At 46.2% G+C, this 25,549-nt stretch overlaps 1 protein-coding gene across 1 annotated transcript in view; it reads right to left on the reverse strand.

The window, feature by feature from the left end:
- NALCN (sodium leak channel, non-selective) overlaps positions 1–25,549 on the reverse strand; it is a 1,007,092-nt gene that overhangs the window by 931,547 nt on the left and 49,996 nt on the right. The window lies entirely within an intron of this gene.

Consider the following 25,549-nt stretch of genomic DNA (forward strand, 5'->3'; position numbering starts at 1 on the left):
CCTATGGACTGCGGGTATACTCACCATATATCGGTGTATGCCCAGGTCGTTTTCACCATTGATCCATTAATCCCACTGGGTAAACTGCATCTGTGCCAGGTGCGCATCAACGGACACCAGACCAAGGCCCTCCTGGACTCAGGGAGCCTGGTGACACTTGTGCATGGGTCATTAATCTCGGGCTTAGAACCCGTTAGGAAAAATGTGGGTGCTGTGTGTATACATGGGGAACTCCATGAGTACCAGACAGTGGAGGTTTCATTTGTTACGCCCTGTGGAGAGATAAACATGTGGTGGGGTAGGGAAGACCCTGACTTATGGGGCTGTCCTGGGATTTCCCTCTCTTTTTGTCTCTGTGGAAAAATAAAATTACCCCTCCCAGGGTAAATGTTATTCCGCGCATGGAACCCAAAGATGCCAAGTTAAGGATTCCTGCGATAGGGGTCGCCAACCTAAGGACAGAGTGTAACCCCGATAGGTTTCCCTTAGAGGTATTTGCCGGAGGGTCGAGGAGACCCTGACGATCCCCGAGCTGGAAGTGTCCCCTAGTACGTTTGGGATAGCTCAGCTTCAGGATCCCACTCTGACCTGGGCACGGGAAAGTGTTATCGAGGTAAATGGGGTGGCTCAGCAACCGGGTGCGGAGACAGTGTTTCCACGTATGGTGATCAACCAGAAGTTACTATACAGGGCTGATAAAAATACAGGACGAGGTGGTAGAACAACTGGTAGTGCCCCAATCCTACCATCAGCGGTGCTCAAAATAGCCGGGGGCTAAAAAGACGCAGGAGCGCATACTGCAACATTTTTGGGGGGCATGTAGTCTATGCTGAGGTGCAGAGGTTCTGCAAAATGGGGATTTGGATGTTTAGCCCCCAGCAGTTCGCCCCCAGGAATTCACCCCCAGCAATTCGCCCCCGGGTACATTTTTTTCACCTGTGGGAAGTTATACCATCCAGCTGCCATACCATCACCCCAGAGGACCCCTTTAAGCAGCGTCGCTCCCTACTGACCGAATACCACATGTGTCGTCACGAACAAACGTTATTCTTAAACTCCCTTTAAAGACCTTTCCCTTTACTTGGGCGCCCAGGGTCATGGACCAGGTGGCAGCCACTGTGACGTCCCCTTCAAGTACCTGACCAAGTACCGAGTACCCCACTGCCCTGGCGGGTGATTCAACTTGGCGACACGAACAGGATGTACCCGGGGGCGAACTGCTGAGGGCGAACTGCTGGGGGCAAAACATCCTATAACCCATACATTAGTGGTCATAGACTATGCCACTCGGTACCCGGAGGACATTCCGCTTCAGCACACCTCAGCTAAGCTTATTTCCCGAGACTTGTTTGCTAAGTTTTGTTGCTTTGAGCTACCGAAGGAGATCCTCACCGATCAAGGGACTCTTTTCATGTCCAAGGTGACAAAGGAACTGTGAAGCTTCTCAAAATAAAACAGTTGCGCATGTCGGTGTATCACCCTCAGACCGACGGACTAGTCGAGTGCTTAAACAAAACCCTCATCCATGTTGAAGAAGGTCGTTTCCAAGGATGGAAGGGATTGGGACATGGTGTTACCCTAATTGATGTCTGCCATTTGCGAGGTACTGGAGACTTCCACGGGATTTTCACCCTTTGAGCTACTGTGTGGCAGGCATTCTAGGGGTCTGCTAGATGTAGACAAAGAGATGTGGGAGCAGGAATCTACGCCACATAAGAGTGTAATTGAGCATGTGGCCAATATGCAGAACCAAATTGCAGTGGTCATGCCTATAGTAAGAGAGCATTTGGTGTATGCTTAGGCAGCACAGGGACGCATATTTAACCAAAAGGCCACAGTCCACTCCTTTAAAGCAGGAGATCGGGTTTTAGTCTTGGTGCCCACCACCGAAAGCAAGCTTATAGCCAAATGCAAGGGCCATATGAAGTTTGAGGAAAGGTGGGGGAAGTAAACTACTGAGTTTACCAGCCGGGAAAAGAAAACCTGAACAGCTGTATCACGTCAATCTGTTGAAAGCATGGAAGGAGACGGAGTGTATGCTTACGGATGCGACTTCAGACATTTCATCTGGGGACCCTCCGATATCGTCCCGGATGGAGGCCGAGAGAGAGGTAAAGATAGGAAACACTCTCTCGAAACAGCAGTAGTGCGGAAATTAATACAAGAGAATATGGATGTTTATCCCGGAACTACCTGGCTGTACGTCTGTACGTCTGTCATCCAGCATGACATTGTCACCGAGCCTCACGTAAGGGTATGAATGAAAATAACGTGTGCCCGAGGCCCAGAGAAAAGCCATTGCAAGTGAGGTAAAACAATTGCTTCAGCTGGGAGTAATTGAGGAGTCTCTGAGTGAGTGAGCTAGTCCCATTGCACTGATCCCGAAGGCGGACAGATCATTACGGGTCTGTAATGATTTTCGTAACTTGAACGAGGTGTCGAAATTCGATCTGTATCCAATGCCCCAGGTGGATGAGCTGATCAAGTGACTGGGTCAGGCGCAGTACTTTACCATGCTCAATCTGACCAAGGGCTATTGGCAGGTGCCTCTTATGTTGTCTTGTCCTTTGGACTACATGGGGCACCAGCCACGTTCCAGAGGCTGAAGGACATAGAACTAGAACCCCATCAGACATATGCGTCAGCGTACTTGGATGACATCATCATCTTTATTACTAACAGGCATACCCACTTGTCCCGGGTACAAGAGGTAGTAGATTCACTCAGAGGTGCGGGCTTGACGGCGAATCCCAAGAAATGTGTGATACTGCTTGAGGGAGCCCGGTACTTAGGGTACATGATTGGCTGTGGGGTTGTCAAATCTCAAATAAATAAAATCCAGGCTATACAAAACTGGCCCTGACCTGTTACCACCAAACAGGTGAGAGAGTTTCTTGGCATCATCGGGTATTCCCGAAGGTTTGTACCTAATGTGTCAGAGTCACTGGCATAGTATCTGAAGGGCGAAACGTATCACTGTGCATACTGCGGTCAGTGATTTAAAACCAGAGTGTTTTTGCCTCCAGCACGCTAAGAGCTGAGAGGGTTAATAGTAACCTATGTTATGGGCTGGTTTTAAAGGACCTCCATAGAGGTGGGCGGAGGTCCACCATATCTCCACATGCAGAGTCCTGACAGGACCTGTGTGAGGTCAAAGTCATAGGACCATCACATGGGTGTTAAATACGTGGCCATGAGAGTCAGTCTGTGTTATGTATTGGGAGAGCAGGAACTCCCACATAGCTCCCAGTGGAGCTAAAAGACTGTGTGTGATAACTGCAGGTGAACCCTGCAGGGAATGGACTCATATGGACTATGTTTTGTTTGTTTGTTTGTTTTACCATTATGCCAGCAAGGCTCTGTTTATTAAATAAACCAGCAGGTGATTCTCTATTAGAACGGTTCCTTTGTCTACCTGAGGAAGCAGCTAAGTGTGTCAACCCTTCACACTAATTTTTATGTGAGAACAACACTCCTAACCGATCTAAAGGGAAAGAAGTCGGTCATGGTGCGGTGGAACCCTCAAGAGGAGGAACCATACCAGTCTATGAAGGTGGTGCTGTGCGGACAGACCGTCCTCATTAGCCCCAACTTCAAGAGGGACTTCATCATGCAGATGGATGCTTCTAATGTTGGCCTAGGAGCGGTCCTGTCGCAGGAGGTGAACGGAGAAGAACATCCAGTCACCTAAGTAGGAAACTCACCCTGGCCGAGCAAATTTACAGCGTAGTGGAGAAGGATTGCCTGGCCAGGCCATTAAGTGGGCCTTGGAATCCATACGCCATATGCTCGGTCGGCCATTTCGCTTGGTAACAGATCATTCACCCTTGGTCTGGATGAGAAGTGCCAAGGAGAGAAATACTTGCTCGGGTCACCAGATGGTTCCTGTCCTTGCAATATTTCACCATGTAACATTTCGCAGGGAAGGCGGATGCCCTGTCCAGGGCACCCTGTATGGTGATAAATGTTCAACCCAAAAAGTTTGAACAGGGGGGGGAAATGTGAGGCAGTGATGGGGATCATATGCGAGGATCGATATGTGTCCCCCAGGAGTCTTATTAAACCTGCTGGAGTGCATTGCAGTCACAGATATAGCTGTGGTTACAGTGCAGAATAAAAGTAAGATTGGGTTTTGGACAAGATATTTGCCCAAGGCAGATTATAAAAAACTCGACATAGGCTTTTGTTTTTGGAGCGAACTACAGGATGGTAGTGGGGCGGTTTGCTCCCTCTAGATCGGGTCTTAAGTGGCCCATGGCCACAGATTCCATTTAAAAACCCTGTAGCAAAGGGTTGAGTGTGTCAGAGTTTGTTTTCAAACTGCAGAGCAGGTGGCTCTGCAACATCTGGCCTAGGTGTTAAGTTAACACAGAGCCAAGGGAAGCGAACGACTGGTGCCCCACGGCGTGACATGGCGGTGCAGTCGCCAACGACAACCGATCTCAGATATGGACTGTCTTGACGCCCCGGTTGCAATCCAGAGGATACAATTTGTTTTCCAGTTGTAAGTTTCTTTGGACATTAAAATACATTTGCTTTTAACTTTTATGTTATCCATGCCTATCTGTCGCACTGCACCAACCCCGCTGCACTATAATACTTATAGATCAAAAGCTACATTTTGTTTTTCTCAGCTTGCTACTATACTCTAGAACATGTGAGTTTTGGAAATCGGACGTTGATCAGGGCTTGTTTCTTTCTGACTCGTTCTCTGATATACTGTATTTTGAAAAATGTAACACCTTCACCCACCCTCAACCAGGAGTCATAACTTCACACTAAACATTGTAATTTATCAGGATTGTAATAAAATGCTTCAGTGTATTACTGAGCCCCGCTAAATGAAGAGGATATAGCTTTTTCTTAACAGTAATCTACAGGATTAAATCTGCTAAAAGGAGGACATACAGTGACATGTAAAAGTTTGGGCACCTCTGGTCAAAATTACTGTTATTGTGAACAGTTAAGCAAGTTGAAGATGAAAACATCTCTAAAAGAACTAAAGGTAAAGATAACACATTTCCTTTGCATTTTAGGCAAAAATATCTTTTACATTTTAAAAATTACAAAAATGAAAATGGGCCAATGCAAAAGTTTGGGCACCCTGCATGGCTAGTATCTAGTAACACCCCCTTTTTGAAAAGTATCACAGCGTATAAACAATTTTTGTAGCCAGCCAAGAGTTTTTCAATTCTTCTTTGAGGCATTTTCATCCATTCTTCTTTGGAAAATTCTTCCAGTTCTGTGAGATTCCTAGATCGTCTTGCATGCCTGCTATTTTGAGGTCTAGATATTCAATGATGTTTAGATCAGGGCACTGTAAAACCTTCAGCTTGTGCCTTCTGAGGTAGTATATTGTGGATTTTGAAGTGCGTTTAGGATCATTATCCATTTATAGAAGCGATCCTCTTTTTAACTTCAGCTTTTTTACAGATTGTGTTACGTTTGCATCAAGAATTTGTTGAAATTTCATTAAATCCATTCTTCCCTTTTCCCATGAAATGTTCCCCTTGGCATTGGCAGCAACACAAACCAAAGTATGACTGATCCACCCCCATGATTAATGGTTGGAAAGATGTTCTTGTCCTGAAATTCTGTGCCCTTTTTATCCACACAAAACTTTGATCATTGTGGCCAGAGTTTTACTTTAACCTCATTGGTCCACATGACTTGTTTCCAAAATGCATCATGCATGTTTAGATATTATTTTGTTAACTTCTGACACTGAATTTTATGGTGAGGAAGGAGAGGTTTTCTTCTGATGACTCTTCCATAAAGATCATATTTATACAGGCGTCTCTAAGCAGTAGAACAATGTACCACGAGTCTGCTAAATCTTTCTGAAGGTCTTTTGTAGTCAAGCGGGATTCTGATTGATTTGCCTCTCTAGCTATCCTATCAGCAGCTCTCACTGAAATTTTGCTTGATCTTTCAGACCTTATCTTAACCTCCACAGTTCCTGTTGACTGCCACTTCCTTATTTCATTTTGAATTGAGGAAAAGGCAACTTGAAAACACTTTGCTATCTCATTATAGCCTCCTCCTGCTTTGTGGGCCGCCACCATTTTCATTTTCAGAGTACTAAACAGCTGCTTAGAAGAATCCACGGCTGCTCTTTTGTGGCACAAGGTTAGAGGCTGGCTTTTTATAAAGCTGTGAAATTTATATCACCTGGCCTTTCCTAACGATGATAGTGAACAGCCAATAACTCTAGCAGGATAATTAAGTTCTAAAACCTTGGTCAAAGTTATCCGAGCACACAAATTTCCCAAAGTGCCCAAACTTTTGGATCAGCCCATTTCTCATTTTGTCGTTTTTAAAATGAAAAAAAAAAATGTTTTTTTTTTTACCTAAAATGCAAAGGAAATGTTTCATCTTTACCTTTAGGCCTTTTAGAGATCATTTTATCTTCAACTTGCTTAATTTTTCACAATAACAGTAATGTTGACCAGAGGCGCCCAAACGTTTACATGCTACTCTAGTTGCTTGCAATTAGTTAATCTGAATTATCATGAAGTAAAAGGCTCTTCTCTATTTATATGCTGCATTTCATATTTACTCTATACAAAAGTTATCTCACAGCTCAGAAGCAGGACATCTCATGGAGCTGTCAAAATAGTGAGAAAACGGAGCACATACTTTGTCCAACTTCAGTCTCACTTTCTAAACGAGACAGCTCTTATTAATAAATTTATGGTCTTTTCCTTTTTACGACGTTTCCCAGGTTATGAATCCAGTTTAACTGAAGTTGTAAAGTGTATGCTCCACTACTGCTCCATTCAAACTCATCCTCACTGTGTTCAAGCAAAGAGTAGAAACGCAGGGCTTTGGAAAATAGTTCTAGTGATCGTTGGGGTCTAAGAGCCATGTCTTCACCAACCATACATTTATCTCCTATCCTCTGCGTCGGTAATAAATGTCCTCTGTGGAAAAATCAAGCAATAGCCCGTTAATGTGTTCACAGATTACTTTACCTCTAACAAAGCACTGTTGAAATGTGCATCGGTTGTTTGGTGGGTGAGCCCTTATACAGTATGTCCCTATCCTCACTATTTGCACTTTACGTTATTTATTGCATGTGGGACTCTAGCGTTGTTGGCACCTCTACTCATACCTTTTTTACCCTTTATACATTTGAATGAACCATCTTATTTCCTGTTTGTACTTTATTATATTTATGTCACTTTATTCTTGGAACAATCCATGACTATAAAAGTAAAAGCCTATTTACTCTGACAACTACCAAGGGGTAAGCATTTGTTTTTCAGATGTCACTATGCATTGCTTTGTACTTTTGGGGGTAATTTATCCTCATTCGCTCACCCACCCCTTCTTTTTTGTGTTTGTTATGTTGGGTCTTTTTTTTCCTTTTATTAAATAAATATATTTTGACTATGATTTGTATCAATTTACTTCAGTTCTTGCACTTTCTTCTTTCTTGGTTTTGCATTTGCTTGGTGCTTTAGGGGTATTTATTTTGGTCAGGCTTCCAACCCCTATTACTTAGATTACCTTTATAGACCTTTACCTAAAAAAAATAGTACATGCTATTACATTTATAGACAAAAAGCATGTAAAAGCATGTAATTTGTGCTGATCACCACATCATCATTGGACACAGCTTTCCACTCCAATGGAATGTGTACATGGCACAGAAGACACTTTTGGTGTCTTGCCTGTAGTCTGCCTGAAAAAGATGCCATGTGCACATAACATAAGTCTAATCTACGGGACCCCATCCATGTTTATGAACTCACTTCACCACCATGTTCTCACCTTTAAAAATAGGTATTTCTCTGCAACAATCTAACTTTGGTCCCTGTCTAGGGTCATGTCCTTTCATTCTCACCCCCTGCCCCCCTGCTATACAGCAGCTGGAAAAAAACAACAGTTCCAGGAAGCACTACCAGTAGAAGAAGCAAAAGTAATTTCAATGGGTAAAGTTTCAGATATATATATATATATATATATATATATATATATATATATATATATATATATATATATATATATATATATATATATATATAATCCACGGCACAATAAAGAAAATCTTAAACTATACTCAATTGGTCTCAGTTTTCTGCCTCAATTTGCAGTACTTCCTGGAAATACAGTAAAGGAATACTGAGTACAATATTCAATCAGAGACCACCTCATTTGCACAACCACAGTAGATAGTAACTCAGGTAAAATCTTTTTTTCTTTTAGAAAATCTCATCACTGGATCTAGTTCTTTGTTTCTAACAAATCCACTCTCTGACCCTCCTCCATGATCTTAATTATCCTGAAAAGTAATAATCTTATTTATGGCACATTTTCTTAAAGGCATCCTGTCAGCAGGATAGTGCATTGTAACCTACACACAGTCAGATCAGCGCTGTTATACTGATTAAAATGATACCTTGGTTGATGAAATCTGTCTTGTGGTTGTTCTTTAATCTTTATTTTCAGTTTTGTATTGATGAGATTCTCCTGCCCTAAAGCGGGGTTGGTGTATGTGGTGCTCTGATTATATATTCATAATGCTCCCTCAGTGACCCGCCCCCTAGTTTGCATAATGAATATCTGTACATACTTAAAAAATTAAAAAAAACTTCTGCAGGCAGGTACCAGTCATGGCACCTTTTCTGCAGTATGATTGCATGTTTCATGTCCCAATAAATCAGGTTCTTGATGTTATTCAGCTAAAAAAAAAATAATTTGAAAATGGCGCTCGGAGATAGCCAAGAGCTGCTACTGCACAGTCACGGGTGACGCCATCTTGGAGGAGGAATTTTTTTCTATTTATCCAGTAAGATGTTGCCGCCGGCGCAAGAGCAGTGGCAGCTATCGGATCACAGCAGCAGACACTGATAGCAACTACTGCGCAGGTGCGGTGGGCGCCATTTTCAAATTGATTTTTTTTTTTCCTTTAGCTGAATAACCTGAAAAAATTTTTTTATTGGCACTCAAAACATGCAATTTTGCTGCAGAGCAGGTGCCACGGCTGGCAGCTGCCTGCAGGTTCAAGAGAGGCCTGGATGTCTTCCTGGAGCAGAACAATATTGTATCATACAATTAGGTTCTGTAGAAGGACGTAGATCTGGGGATTTATTATGATGGAATATAGGCTGAACTGGATGGACAAATGTCTTTTTTCGGCCTTACTAACTATGTTACTATGTTACAGAAATTCATTATGCAAACTAGGGGGCAGGTCAGTGAGGGATCAGTGACCCGTCTGCAGTCTGTATTATGAATATCTAATCAGAGCACCACGTACATCAACCCCGCTTTAGGGCACGAGAATCTCATTAACACAAAACTGAAAATAAAGATTAAAGAACAACCAGAAGACGGATTTCATCAATCAAGGCATCATTTAAATCAATATAATGGCGCTGACCTGACACTGTGTGTAGGTTACTGTGCACAATCCTGCTGACAGGTTCCCTTTAACGACAAAAATCACTACTCTAATGAATTAACAAATTCACTATTAGGCCGGCGTCACACTCAGCATATGAAAATACGGTCCGTTTTTTACGGCCGTAATACGCAGAAATGTCCCCAAAATAGCGATCCGTATGTCATTCGTAGGCAGGATGTGTCAGCGTATTTTGCGCATGTCATCCTCCGTATGTAATCCGTATGGCATCCGTACTGCAAGATTTTCTCGCAGGCTTGCAAAATGGACCATGGGCTCAAATATTCGTTCAAACATATATACTGTCTATATATATATATATATATATATATATATATATATATATATACTAGCTATTGAACCCGTTCTACGCCCGGGTGGCGAGCATTTATATTGGTATATGGTCTCCATCCTGGTATGTGCTGCTCCATCCTACGTCCCCATCCTGTCATGTGCTGCACCCATCCTGCGCCCCTTCCTGTCATGTGCTGCACCCATCCTGCGTCCCCATCCTGGTATGTGCTGCACCCATCCTACGTCCCCATCCTGCGTCCCCATCCTGTCATGTGCTGCACTCATCCTGCGTCCCCATCCTGTCATGTGCTGCACCCATCCTGCGTCCCCATCCTGTCATGTGCTGCACACATCCTGCGCCCCCATCCTGTCATGTGCTGCACCCATCCTGCGTCCCCATCCTGGTATGTGCTGCACCCATCCTGTGTCCCCATCCTGCGTCCCCATCCTGTCATGTGCTGCACCCATCCTGCGTCCCCATCCTGGTATGTGCTGCACCCATCCTGCGTCCCCATCCTGTCATGTGCTGCACCCATCCTGCGTCCCCATCCTGTCATGTGCTGCACCCATCCTGCGTCCCCATCCTGTCATGTGCTGCACCCATCCTGCACCCCCATCCTGTCATGTGCTGCACCCATCCTGCGTCCCCATCCTGGTATGTGCTGCACCCATCCTGCGTCCCCATCCTGTCATGTGCTGCACCCATCCTGCATCCCCATCCTGGTATGTGCTGCACCCATCCTGCATCCCCATGCTGCGTCCCCATCCTGTCATGTGCTGCACCCTTCCTGCGTCCCCATCCTGGTATGTGCTGCACCCATCCTGTGTCCCCATCCTGTCATGTGCTGCACCCATCCTGCGTCCCCATCCTGTCATGTGCTGCACCCATCCTGCGTCCCCATCCTGTCATGTGCTGCACCCATCCTGCGCCCCCATCCTGTCATGTGCTGCACCCATCCTGCGTCCCCATCCTGGTATGTGCTGCACCCATCCTGCGTCCCTATCCTGGGTCACCATCCTGTCATGTGCTGCACCCATCCTGCGTCCCCATCCTGGTATGTGCTGCACCCATCCTGCGTCCCCATCCTGCGTCCCCATCCTGTCATGTGCTGCACCCATCCTGCGTCCCCATCCTCTCATGTGCTGCACCCATCCTGCGCCCCCATCCTGTCATGTGCTGCACCCATCCTGCGTCCCCATCCTGGTATGTGCTGCACCCATCCTGCGTCCCCATCCTGCGTCCCCATCCTGTCATGTGCTGCACCCATCCTGCGTCCCCATCCTCTCATGTGCTGCACCCATCCTGCGTCCCCATCCTGTCATGTGATGCACCCATCTTGCGTCCCCATCCTGTCATGTGCTGCACCCATCCGGGGGCCTGAGCAGGCGGGGACACCGGCGCGCTGTGGGGGTCAGGTGCCGGTATCGCCGCCAGCTCAGGCCCCCCAGCACTTACTATATTCACCTGTCCTCCGTTCCAGCGCTGGGCGCCGCCATCTTCCCGGTCTCCTGGCTGTGACTGTTCAGTCAGAGGGCGGCGCCGGCGTGCATTAAGCGCGTCATCGCACTCTCTGAACTGAAGGTCACAGGCCGAAGACCGGGAAGATGGCGGCGCTCAGCGGTGGAACGGAGGACAGGTGAATATGGCCGATACTCACCCTTCTGGCGGTTCCTGCTTCTCTGTTGGAGATCGCGGTGTGCGTTCAGTGTGAACGCATACCGCGATCTCCCGGGAGCGTCACTCTGTGAGGCCCAGACTGCGCCGGCGCTTGCGCCTGCGCAGTCTATAAAGGCTTCGGACAGAGTGACGCTCCCAGCGTTATATTATAGATATAAATATATATATATACAGTTAGGTCCATATATATTTGGACAGAGACAACATTTTTCTAATTTTGGTTATAGACAATACCACAATGAATTTTAAGCAAAACAATTCAGATGCAGTTGAAGTTCAGACTTTCAGCTTTCATTTGAGGGTATCCACATTAAAAGTGCATGAAGGGTTTAGGAGTTTCAGCTTCTTAACATGTGCCACCCTGTTTTTAAAGGGGCCAAAAGTAATTGGACAGATTCAATAATTTTAAATAAAATGTTCATTTTTAGAACTTGGTTGAAAACCCTTTGTTGGCAATGACTGCCTGAAATCTTGAACTCATGGACATCACCAGACGCTGTGTTTCCTCCTTTTTGATGCTCTGCCAGGCCTTCGCTGCGGTGGTTTTAAGTTGCTGCTTGTTTGTGGGCCTTTCTGTCTGAAGTTTAGTCTTTAACAAGTGAAATGCTGCTCAATTGGGTTGAGGTCAGGTGACTGACTTGGCCACTCAAGAATATTCCACTTCTTTGCTTTAATAAACTCCTGGGTTGCTTTGGCTCTATGTTTTGGGTCATTGTCCATCTGTAGTATGAAACTACGACCAATCAGTTTAGCTACATTTGGTTGGATCTGAGCACACAGTATGGCTCTGAATACCTCAGAATTCATTTGGCTGCTTCTGTCCTATGTCACATCATCAATAAACACTAGTGACCCAGTGCCACTGACAGCCATGCATGCCCGCGCCATCACACTGCCTCCATCGTGTTTTACAGATGATGTGGTATGCTTTGGATCATGAGCTGCACCACGCCTTCACCATACTTTTCTCTTTCCATCATTCTGGTAGAGGTTGATCTTGGTTTCATCTGTCCAAAGAATGTTCTTCCAGAACTGTGCGGCTTTTTTAGATGTTTTTTAGCAAAGTCCAGTCTAGCCTCTTTATTCTTGATGCTTATGAGTGTCTTGCACCGCGCAGTGAACCCTCTGTATTACTTTCATGCAGTCTTCTCTTTATGGTAGATTTGGATATTGATACGCCGACCTCCTGGAGAGTGTTGGTCACTTGGTTGGCTGTTGTGAAGTGGTTTCTCTTCACCATGGAGATTATTCTGCAATCATCCACCACTGTTGTCTTCTGTGGGCACCCAGGTCTTTTTGCATTGATGAGTTCACCAGTGCTTTCTTTCTTTCTCAGGATGTACCAAACTGTAGATTTTGCGACTCCTAATATTGTAGCAATTTATCGGATGGGTTTTTTTCTGTTTTCACAGCTTAAGGATGGCTTGTTTCACCTGCATGGAGAGCTCCTTTGACCGCATATTTACTTCACAGCAAAACCTTCCAAATGCAAGCACCACACCTCAAATCAACTCGAGGCCTTTTATATGCTTAAATGAGAATGACATAACGAAGGGATTGCCCACACCTGTCCATGAAATAGCCTTGGAATCAATTGTCCAATTACTTTTGGTCCCTTTAAAAACAGGATGGCACATGTTAAGGAGCTGAAACTCCTAAACCCTTCATCCAATTTTAATGTGGATACCCTCAAATGAAAGCTGAAAGTCTGAACTTCAACTGCATCTAAATTGTTTTGTTTAAAATTCATTGTGGTAATGTCTATAACCAAAATTATAAAAATGTTGTCTCTGTCCAAATATATATGGACCTAACTGTATATACAGTTATATGAAAAAGTTTGGGTACCCCTATTAATCTTAAGCTTAATGTTTTATAAAAATTGTTTTTTTTGCAACAGCTATTTCAGTTTCATATATCTAATAACTGTTGGACACAGTAATGTTTCTGCCTTGAAATGAGGTTTATTGTACTAACAGAAAATGTGCAATCTGCATTCAAACAAAATTTGTATGTATATATATATATATATATATATATATATATATATATATATATATATATATATATATATATATATATATATATGTCATTGAGACACATATAAATATATATTAAGATTTCATACAGCGCTAGATAGCAGAAAAGCCGGTAATTCAATTGCAGGCTTTTGCTATCTCCTTCCAAAACCCGACATGATATGAGACATGGTTTACATACAGTAAACCATCTCATATCCCTTATTTTATAACATATTCCTCCTTAGTAATGTTAGAAGTGTATGTGTGTAAAATTTGGTGTCTCTAGCTATTAAAGGGTTAAATCGCTGAAAAAATTGGCATGGGCTCCCGCGCAATTTTCTCCGCCAGAGTGGGAAAGCCGGTGACTGAGGGCAGATATTAATAGCCTGGAGAGGGTCTATGGTTATTGCCCCCCCCTGGCTAAAAACATCTGCCCCCAGCCCACCCCAGAAAAGGTACATCTGGAAGATGCGCCTATTCTGGCACTTAGCCTTGTTAGGGTTGGCGGAACGCACTGAATATATTTATTAAGGGAGATTGGTGCGTTCGCAACCCGGGATCCACCGTGCAGGAAAGAACCTGCTGCTAAGTGAATGGCGGCACTATATGGCGGTATGAACCAGCTCTCTTAGCTTCACAGAGCAGCCGAGAAGGCAAGGCTCTGTGCCCTGTTAGACTTTCACAGAGGCACAGGCTAACCACCCAAATGAAAACAGTCAGTAGTCATGCATGCACACAAAACTCCTCGCCGGAGGTGCCAGCATTCTAGGGGCTTATTTCAGCCGGGTCCCTGAACACATGCAAACACATGACCACACTGGCGCAAAGCACATAACATAAGAAGATACTAGCGCATGGCCATGCGGCCATGTGAGCCTTAAATAGTTGTAGCACGTACAGGACCTTTCAAAGAAGGACCAATGGAGTTGCTGCAGTACCTGAGCATGTGACCCTAGATCTCCACTTAGAGATCTTGCCCTGGGCATGCTCAGTGTGTGCAAAGCAGGACTTAGTCCTAGCACCTACAGGACCTTCCAAGAAGGACCAAGGGAAGTTGCTGCAGTACCTGAGCAGGTGACCCTAGATCTCCACTGAGAGATCTTTCCCTGGGCATGCTCAGTGTGTGCAAAGCAGGGCTTAGTCCCAGAAAAGCCTGCTCACCGCAGATCAGTGCAGGGTACAATAGCAGAGCCTGGAGAGGCAGCAGTAACCCTTTGCACAGTATCAGTCTCAGTGAGACGCTGGGAACGACGTCTCCGCTGAGCAGGCTCCACTGCGGCTGATGCAGAATGGGAGACCGCAGCAGACACGGATCGAGATTCCCCCTGTGCAGCAGAGGAAACTCGACTCCTAACATTACCCCACCAGGGCCCCCCCCCTTCCTTGAGCCTCGCTATGCTCAAAAGCTGCAATGAGCAGCGGAGCCCGAATGTGCTCCACAGGCTCCCAGGTTCTATCCTCTGGACCGTGACCCTTCCAGTCCACCAGATAAAATTTCTTGCCACGTACCACATTGCACCCCACAATAGCATTCACCTCAAACTCATCCGTGGATGAACCCGATGTCCCAGCAGATGACACAGAAAACCGGGACAAATGAACGGGCTTTAAGAGGGAAACGTGAAAAGTATCGGTGATACCAAGGCGTGGAGGAATAGCCAAAAGGTAGACCACAGGGTTGACCTGTTCCAGAACCTTGAAGGGGCCAATGTAGCGAGGCGCAAACTTAGTGGACTCAACTCGTAGCCTGATGTTACGGGCGGAAAGCCACACTAAGTCACCAGGAGCAAAGGTCGGAGCGGGGCGCTGGTGTGTATCAGCCGAAACCTTCATTCTCTCCTTGGAGGCCCGGATGGCATCCTGTGTGTGGTCCAAGATGTCACGTGCTTCCACCACCCAGTCTGCCACCCTAGAATCGGTGGATGACACGGGCATGGGCACAGGGACACGCGGATGCTGGCCGTAATTAAGGAGAAAAGGAGTCTGATCAGTGGAATCGGCTACGGCGTTGTTCAATGCAAATTCCGCCCAAGGTAGCAAAGATGCCCAGTCATCCTGCCTAGCAGAGACAAAATGTCGCAAGTATGTCACCAGAGTCTGGTTGGTTCTCTCTACCAACCCATTCGTCTCGGGATGATATGCAGAGGAGAGATTCAGCTCTATGCTGAGTAAATGGCAGAGCTCTCTCCAAAACCGAGACGCAAACTGGGGACCCCGGTGGCTGACAATTTTATCAGGCATTACATGTAAGCGGAAAATATGTTTTATGAACAACGCCGCCAAGGCCCGTACAGAAGGTAACCGTGGAAGCGGCACCAAATGCACCATCTTAGAAAAATGAACGGTGACTACCCAGATAATGGTGCAGCTACGAGACTTGGGTAAGCCCACCACGAAGTCCATCCCAACCATCTCCCAGGGCCTGTCTGCCACCGGCATGGGGTAAAGTAATCCAGCAGGCTGTTGCCGAGGAGACCGATTCTGGGCGCAGGAGACACACGCCCGAATATAGTCCCCGACGTCACGGGCCATATGCGACCACCAGTACGTCCTCGCCAAACGCTCAGATGTCCTCTTGGTCCCAAAATGTCCACCAACTCTGGACAAGTGAGCCCAAGAGAGAACCTCCGGACGCAAATTCGCTGGTACGAAAGTCTTGCCCGGGGGTACGGACTCTAGCAAAACCGGAGCCACAGTTCTCAGGCTCTCAGAAGGGACAATAAGCTGAGGCTCCTCCTTCTCCTCCTAAGATGACACTATGGAGCGGGAGAGAGCGTCGACACGAATGTTCTTCTCCCCAGAGAGAAAATGGAGAGTAAAATGGAACCGGGAGAAGAACAGGGACCATCTAGCCTGGTGAGAATTCAGCCGCTGGGCTGTCTGTATATATACCAAGTTCTTGTGGTCAGTGAACACTTGGAAGGGAAAGTGAGCTCCCTCCAAGAGGTGTTTCCACTCTGAAAATGCCAAATTCATGGCTAGCAACGCCCTGTCCCCGATGGAATAATTCCTCTCCGCTGGTGTGAAGGTCTTGGAGAAGAAGCAAGGATGCTTCCGACCTTGAGCATCCTTTTGGAAAAGGACTGCTCCAGCACCAACAAATGAGGCATCCACCTCCATGATAAATGGCTTATCTACATCGGGGCGATGTAGGATGGGAGCGGTAGCGAAGTGTGACTTAATCGAGAGAAAGACCTTGGAGACCTCCTCTGACCACCACTTGGGATTTGCTCCCTTCTTGGTGAGGGCAATCAAGGGAGCTACCAAAGTTGAGAAGTGTGGAATGAACTGGCGATAGTAATTAATGAACCCCATAAAGCACTGCACCGCTTTAAGAGAATGGGGTTCCTGCCAGTCCATCACAGCTTGTAGCTTGGCAGGATCCATAGCCAAACCCTGGGCAGAGATGATATAACCAAGGAAAGGCAAGGACTCCTGCTCAAACACACACTTCTCCAACTTGGCGTAGAGGGAGTTTGCCCGTAAGAGGTCGAAGACTTTGCGAACATCTCTCCGATGGGAGTCAATATCTGGAGAGTAGATGAGAATATCATCCAGATAGACTACGACCGAGGTGGTGAGCATATCCCGGAAAATGTGGTTCACAAAATCATGGAAAACGGCTGGAGCATTACAGAGCCCGAAGGGCATCACCAGATATTCATAATGCCCATCCCTGGTGTTAAAAGCTGTCTTCCATTCGTCCCCCTCACGGATGCGAATCAGGTTGTAGGCACCCTGCAGATCTAATTTTGTAAATACCCTTGCTCCCCATAGCCTATCAAAAAGCTCAGATATCAGGGGTAATATGTACTTGTTCTTAACGGTGATGGCGTTAAGACCCCTGTAGTCTATGCATGGACGTAAGTCTCCAGTCTTCTTCTGTATGAAGAAGAACCCAGCCCCTGCAGGTGACACTGACTTACTAATGAATCCTCTTGCCAGATTCTCTTGGATGTACTGAGACATTGCCTCCGTCTCCGGGAGAGATAACGGATAGACTCGACCCCGGGGAGGCTCAGCACCAGCCAAGAGGTCAATAGGACAGTCATAGGGGCGGTGAGGCGGAAGGGTCTCCGCAGCCCTTTTGGAGAACACGTCTGCATAGGGCCAATAGTGTTTGGGGAGAGAGGATAGATCTGTGGGTACCTGTGTTGTAGCAACCTGAACACACTCCCTCTGACATCTACCCTCGCAGGATTTACTCCATCCCAAAATTCTCCCTGAGGACCACTCTATATGAGGAGAATGATAGCGTAGCCATGGTATCCCCAACAGGACCTCATCAATTCCCTCAGGAATGACTAATAGGGAGATAATCTCCTGATGTGATGGAGACACAGAAAGCGTGATAGGAATGGTTTGGTGGGTAATCTTTGAGGGTAGTGTTGACCCATTTACCACTCGAACGGTTACTGGTTTGGCGAGCATAACCAGGGGTACTGCGTGACGCTGGGCGAAAGCGGATGACATAAAATTTCCCTCCGCCCCAGAGTCCACGCATAGCTCTATCATAAGAGTGGATGGGCCTAAGGTAATTGTCCCCTTGAAGGACAACTTTGAGGCAAACGTCGCCGTGTCTAGTGTACCTCCTCCAATTGCCACTAGACGCTGACGTTTCCCCGACCGCTGACTGCCGGCAAACATGACAGACCTTATGTGCACGAGCGGACTGGGACTTGCATCCCGCTCGTGTCACCTCTATGGCCTCATGTGACTCGGACGCCTGGACTGGAGATTCCAGAGGTCTGGCGAAGGTGGGAGCCAGCCGAAACCTCTGCCTACACTGGGCTCGTTCCAACCTTCGCTCGTGAAAACGAAGGTCTATGTGAGTTGATACAGCTATGAGCTCCTCCAGTGTGGCGGGAATCTCCCTAGTAGCCAAAGCGTCCTTCACATGGTCAGCCAGCCCCCTCCAAAATACGGGAATGAGGGTTTTATCTGGCCATTCCAACTCAGACGCTAATGTCCGGAAGTGAACAGCAAAATGGCTGACCATGGTTGAACCCTGAGTAAAAGCCAGCAGTTGGAGCGCTGTATCATGGGTGACTTGAGGTCCTACAAAGACCTGTTTCAAAGTGTTCAGAAACCGAGGAACACTCCGCACCACATGATCGTTGCGCTCCCACAGTGGCGTAGCCCACTCCAACGCCCTGTCCGACAAGAGCGGTATTATGAATCCCACCTTTGCCCGCTCTGTGGGAAAACGTGCAGCCAGGAGCTCGAGGTGTATACCACACTGGCTCACAAAACCCCTACAGGACTTCCTGTCCCCAGAGTATTTCTCAGGCAAAGGGAGGTGAGATAGGGTCGGAACAGAGGTGGCAGTGGGTAAAGCTGCTGCAGCCACGCTAGCAGTCTGAACAGCTATTGCGGTAACATCCACTGCCGAGGTTGCACGCTCAAGAGACGCCAACCGGCCCTCCAGCAGCTGGATGTACCCCTGCAATCGCTGTTCATCCGCCATTACTTAGCCAGATCCTGGCGTTAGTATACTGTTAGGGTTGGCGGAACACACCGAATATATTTATTAAGTGAGATTGGTGCGTTCGCAACCCGGGATCCACCGTGCAGGAAAGAACCTGCTGCTAAGTGAATGGCGGCACTATATGGCGGTATGAACCAGCTCTGTTAGCTTCACAGAGCAGCCGAGAAGGCAAGGCTCTGTGCCCTGTTAGACTTTCACAGAGGCACAGGCTAACCACCCAAATGAGAGCAGTCAGTGGTCATGCATGCACACAAAACTCCTCGCCGGAGGTGCCAGCATTCTAGGGGCTTATTTCAGCTGGGTCCCTGAACACACACAAACACAAACTCCTCGCCGGAGGTGCCAGCATTCTAGGGGCTTATTTCAGCCTGGTCCCTGAACACACACAAACACAAACTCCTCGCCGGAGGTGCCAGCATTCTAGGGGCTTATTTCAGCCGGGTCCCTGAACACATGCAAACACATGACCACACTGGCGCAAAGCACATAACATAAGAAGATACTAGCGCATGGCCATGCGGCCATGTGAGCCTTAAATAGTTGAAGCACGTACAGGACCTTTCAAGGAAGGACCAATGGAGTTGCTGCAGTAACTGAGCATGTGACCCTAGATCTCCACTTAGAGATCTTGCCCTGGGCATGCTCAGTGTGTGCAAAGCAGGACTTAGTCCCAGAAAAGCCTGCTCGCCGCAGATCAGTGCAGGGTACAATAGCAGAGCCTGGAGAGGCAGCAGTAACCGTTTGCACAGAATCAGTCTCAGTGAGATGCTGGGAGCGACGTCTCCGCTAAGCATGCTCCACTGTGGCCGATGGAGAATGGGAGACCGCAGCAGACACGGATCAAGATTCCCCCTGTGCAGCAGAGGAAACTCGACTCCTAACAAGCCTCTCTCTTCCCACTCCCGTGTAGCGGTGGGATATGGATTAATGTCACCTTGCTATTGTAAGGTGACATTAAGCCAGATTAATAATGGAGAGGCTTGAATTATGACACCTATCCACTATTAATTCAATAGTATGAAAAGGTTAATAAAACACACACATGTTATTACAAAGTATTTTAATGAAATAAAAACACAGGTTGTTTTAATATTTTATTATACTCTTAATCTACCTGAAGACCCTTGATGGATTTACAGCGTGGGACATGACTGGTCGACGGAAGCTATGGCATATTGTTGTTTGTTTTGCTTAACTTTGTTTCAGGTGACAAGGGTCTTCAGGTGGATTAAGAGTATAATAAAATATTAAAACAACCTGTGTCTTTATTTTATTTTTCAATTTCAATTTTTTCAGCGATTTAACCCCTTAATTTAATAGATAGAGACACCAAATTTTATACACATACACTTCTAACATTACTAAAGAGGAATATGTAATAAAATAAGGGATATGAGATGGTTTACTGTATGTAAACCATGTCTCATATCCTGTCGGGTTTGAGAAGGAGATAGGAAAAGCCGGCAATTGAATTACCGGCTTTTCTGCTATCTAGCGTTGTATGAAATATTAATAAATATATATGTGTCTCACTGATATATATATATATATATATATGTATATATATATATACAGTGGGGCAAAAAAGTATTTAGTCAGTCAGCAATAGTGCAAGTTCCACCACTTAAAAAGATGAGAGGCGTCTGTAATTTACATCATAGGTAGACATCAACTATGGGAGACAAACTGAGAAAAAAAAAATCCAGAAAATCACATTGTCTGTTTTTTAACATTTTATTTGCATATTATGGTGGAAAATAAGTATTTGGTCAGAAACAAAATTTCATCTCAATACTTTGTAATATATCCTTTGTTGGCAATGACAGAGGTCAAACGTTTTCTGTAAGTCTTCACAAGGTTGCCACACACTGTTGTTGGTATGTTGGCCCATTCCTCCATGCAGATCTCCTCTAGAGCAGTGATGTTTTTGGCTTTTCGCTTGGCAACACGGACTTTCAACTCCCTCCAAAGGTTTTCTATAGGGTTGAGATCTGGAGACTGGCTAGGCCACTCCAGGACCTTGAAATGCTTCTTACGAAGCCACTCCTTCGTTGCCCTAGCGGTGTGCTTTGGATCATTGTCATGTTGAAAGACCCAGCCACGTTTCATCTTCAATGCCCTTGCTGATGGAAGGAGGTTTGCACTCAAAATCTCACGATACATGGCCCCATTCATTCTTTCATGTACCCGGATCAGTCGTCCTGGCCCCTTTGCAGAGAAACAGCCCTAAAGCATGATGTTTCCACCACCATGCTTTACAGTAGGTATGGTGTTTGATGGATGCAACTCAGTATTCTTTTTCCTCCAAATACGACAAGTTGTGTTTCTACCAAACAGTTCCAGTTTGGTTTCATCAGACCATAGGACATTCTCCCAAAACTCCTCTGGATCATCCAAATGCTCACTAGCAGACTTCAGACGGGCCCGGACATGTACTGGCTTAAGCAGTGGGACACGTCTGGCACTGCAGGATCTGAATCCATGGTGGCGTAGTGTGTTACTTATGGTAAGCCTTGTTACATTGGTCCCAGCTCTCTGCAGTTCATTCACTAGGTCCCCCCGCGTGGTTCTGGGATTTTTGCTCACCGTTCTTGTGATCATTCTGACCCCACGGGGTGGGATTTTGCGTGGAGCCCCAGATCGAGGGAGATTATCAGTGGTCTTGTATGTCTTCCATTTTCTAATTATTGCTCCCACTGTTGATTTCTTCACTCCAAGCTGGTTGGCTATTGCAGATTCAGTCTTCCCAGCCTGGTGCAGGGCTACAATTTTGTTTCTGGTGTGCTTTGACAGCTCTTTGGTCTTCACCATAGTGGAGTTTGGAGTCAGACTGTTTGAGGGTGTGCACAGGTGTCTTTTTATACTGATAACAAGTTTAAACAGGTGCCATTACTACAGGTAATGAGTGGAGGAAAGAGGAGACTCTTAAAGAAGAAGTTACAGGTCTGTGAGAGCCAGAAATCTTGATTGTTTGTTTCTGACCAAATACTTATTTTCCACCATAATATGCAAATAAAATGTTAAAAAAACAGACAATGTGATTTTCTGGATTTTTTTTCTCAGTTTGTCTCCCATAGTTGAGGTCTACCTATGATGTAAATTACAGACGCCTCTCATCTTTTTAAGTGGTGGAACTTGCACTATTGCTGACTGACTAAATACTTTTTTGCCCCACTGTATATATACCTACCCCTATACTGTGTGTAGACATTTATTTTAGCTATTCTATTCTAACCTGTCAGTGTGATTTTACTGTACACCGCACTGAATTTCCGGATTTTCTCTAGAACACCGCTGCGTATTTCTCGCAAGTCACACTGTTGGTCCGTGTGTAATCCGTATTTTTCTCGCCCCCATAGATTTTCATTGGCGATTTTTTTTTTTTGCACAATACGCTGACAAACGCAGCATGCTGCGATTTTCTACAGCCGTAGAAGACCGTATAATACGGATCAATAAAATACGGCAGATAGGAGCTGGGCCATAGAGAATCATTGTACCGTGTGCAATCCGTATTTTCTGCACCTCTCATACGTCCGTAAAACTCGCTAGTGTGACGCCAGCCTTAGAGTATGGGTATGATGTAAAGAAACATCTGATTTTGCATAGTCATTTTAATTTGTTCTTCCTCTGCAAAATCATTTGCTATGCACACCTCCTCAAAATTCTTAATTCGCTGTTAGAATTATCATGCACATTTGTGAGAACAAATTACCGTATATACTCGAGTATAAGCCGAGATTTTCAGCCCAAATTTTTGGGCTGAAAGTGGCCCTCTCGGCTTATACTCGAGTCAAGGTGGATGGCAGGGTCGGCGGGTGAGGGGGTGAGGGCGCTGAGGCATACTTACCTGCTTCCAGCGATCCTGGTGCTCCCCGCCTGTCCCAAGGTCTTCGGTGCTGCAGTTCTTCCACTGTTCAGCGGTGTAGGGGTGGAGCCGCCTATTCATTTCTCTAATCAGCGGTGCCGCTGACCGCTGATAGAGGAAGAAACTGCGGCACCGAAGACAGCTGTACGGGGGAAGGAGCCGGACGCCGGGACCAGGTAAGTATCGCATATTTACCTGTCCACGTTCCAGCCGCCGGGCGCCGCTCCATCTTCCCGGCGCCGCTCCATCTTCCCGGCGTCTCTCCGCTCTGACTGTGCAGGTCAGAGGGCGCGATGACGCATATAGTGTGCGCGGCGCCCTCTGCCTGATCAGTCAGAGCGGAGAGACGCCGAGACCGGACGCCGGGAGCTGCAAGCAAGAAAGGTGAGTATGGCATTTTTTTTTATTGCAGCAGCAGCAGCAATGGCACAGATATATGTGGAGCATCTATGGGGAAATATGAACGGTGCAGAGCACTATATGGGGCACAGCTATGGGGAAATATGAACGGTGCAGAGCACTATATGGGGCACAGCTATGGGGAAATATGAACGGTGCAGAGCACTATATGGCAGAGCTATGGGGAAATATGAACGGTGCAGAGCACTATATGGCACAGCTATGGGGCAATAATGAACGGTGCAGAGCACTATATGGCAGAGCTATGGGGCAATAATGAACGGTGCAGAGCACTATATGGCACAGCTATGGGGAAATATGAACGGTGCAGAGCACTATATGGCACAGCTATGGGGCAATATGAACAGTGCAGGGCACTATATGGCAGAGCTATGGGGAAATATGAACGGTGCAGAGCACTATATGGCACAGCTATGAGGAAATATGAACGGTGCAGAGCACTATATGGCACAGCTATGGGGAAATATGAACGGTGCAGAGCACTATATGGCACAGCTATGGGGAAATATGAACGGTGCAGAGCACTATATGGCAGAGCTATGGGGCAATATGAACGGTGCAGAGCACTATATGGCAGAGCTATGGGGAAATATGAACGGTGCAGAGCACTATATGGCACAGCTATGGGGCAATAATGAACGGTGCAGAGCACTATATGGCAGAGCTATGGGGCAATAATGAACGGTGCAGAGCACTATATGGCACAGCTATGGGGAAATATGAACGGTGCAGAGCACTATATGGCACAGCTATGGGGCAATATGAACAGTGCAGGGCACTATATGGCAGAGCTATGGGGAAATATGAACGGTGCAGAGCACTATATGGCACAGCTATGAGGAAATATGAACGGTGCAGAGCACTATATGGCACAGCTATGGGGAAATATGAACGGTGCAGAGCACTATATGGCACAGCTATGGGGAAATATGAACGGTGCAGAGCACTATATGGCACAGCTATGGGGCAATAATGATCTATTTTTATTTTTGAAATTCACCGGTAAATGCTGCATTTTCCACCCTAGGCTTATACTCGAGTCAATAAGTTTTCACAGTTTTTTGTGGCAAAATTAGGGGGGTCAGCTTATACTTGGGTCGGCTTATACTCGAGTATATACGGTATATATTAAAGGGATTGTTGGTTGCTGAAATGTGGAAACCAAATCAATTATGAAACCATATGCAGTCAAATGAAGTGACTTGCGTACTATCGATTTGTCAAGTTTAACACAGTCTAAAATGAATACTAGCTACAGTATACATTCTATGGTTAATAAAGAAAAATAAAGAAAAACATGTTAACCCCTTAAGAAAAAAAATCTGCATTTGTAAAAGAAATCTTTTTCAACCACTTGGAATAAATGAAGCCAAGATGCACCACCAGGCAATATTCACTTGTTACTAATCTGCCATGATTTTCTATATATTTTGTGAAAAGTTTTAAAAAACCATTAGTGTCATGGTACAGTTCAGAGTTTGTTTTCTGCTGTTCCCTCTCTGGACTGCTCATGCGGGGGTTAATCCCCTCGGCCTCGTTTTGGAGCTGGCTGGTCTTTTTAACTCCTCGGTAGTCTGCTGGCCAATTTCAGTGATAATTCATGATTGGCTAGAGCAGCTGACCCGAATTTCCTGGTGTTCCTTCTGTCTCTGACTTCCCTTATTTGTATTAGACCCATTCCCTACAGCAGTGTTCCCCAACTCCGGTCTTCAAGAGCCACCAACAGGTCATGTTTTCAGGATTTCCTTAGTATGGCACACGTATGGGAGCACCACAAACAAATATCGAAAATGCAAAAAAAATTTATTGATAAATCTCACAAGAAATATGCACAGCAAAAAACAATTCACACAGAAAACATGTCTAAAAACATTTAAAAGTGCAACAAACCGCACAAAACTCCAGAAAAGTCATATCCTAATACGGGGAAAATGACAAACCACATCCCTGTCCCCTCAGAAAGTAGAAGTATACATACATAGATGTGCACATATATATATCTATAATATAACGCTGGGAGCGTCACTCTGTCCGAAGCCTCTATAGACTGCGCAAGCGCAAGCGCCGGCGCAGTCTGGGCCTCACAGAGCGACGCTCCCGGGAGATCGCGGTATGCGTAAGCACTGAACGCATACCGCGATCTCCACCGGAGAGTCAGGGACCGCCAGGAGGGAGGGTAAGTATACTCACCTTTCCCGGTTCCAGCGCTGCTTGCGGCTCCGTCTCCCGGCTCCTCTGCTCCCGGCTCCGGAGGGCGCGGACTGCGCAGGCGCCGATTCCTGCTGCCGGAATCGGCACCTGCGCAGTCCGCGCTTTCCGGCGCCATTTTCTTGAAGACACACTCAGGCTCCACTGCAGGTGTGTCTTCAAG

The sequence above is a fragment of the Ranitomeya imitator genome, chromosome 3 (assembly GCF_032444005.1).
Source record: "Ranitomeya imitator isolate aRanImi1 chromosome 3, aRanImi1.pri, whole genome shotgun sequence".
Lineage (NCBI taxonomy): Eukaryota > Metazoa > Chordata > Amphibia > Anura > Dendrobatidae > Ranitomeya > Ranitomeya imitator.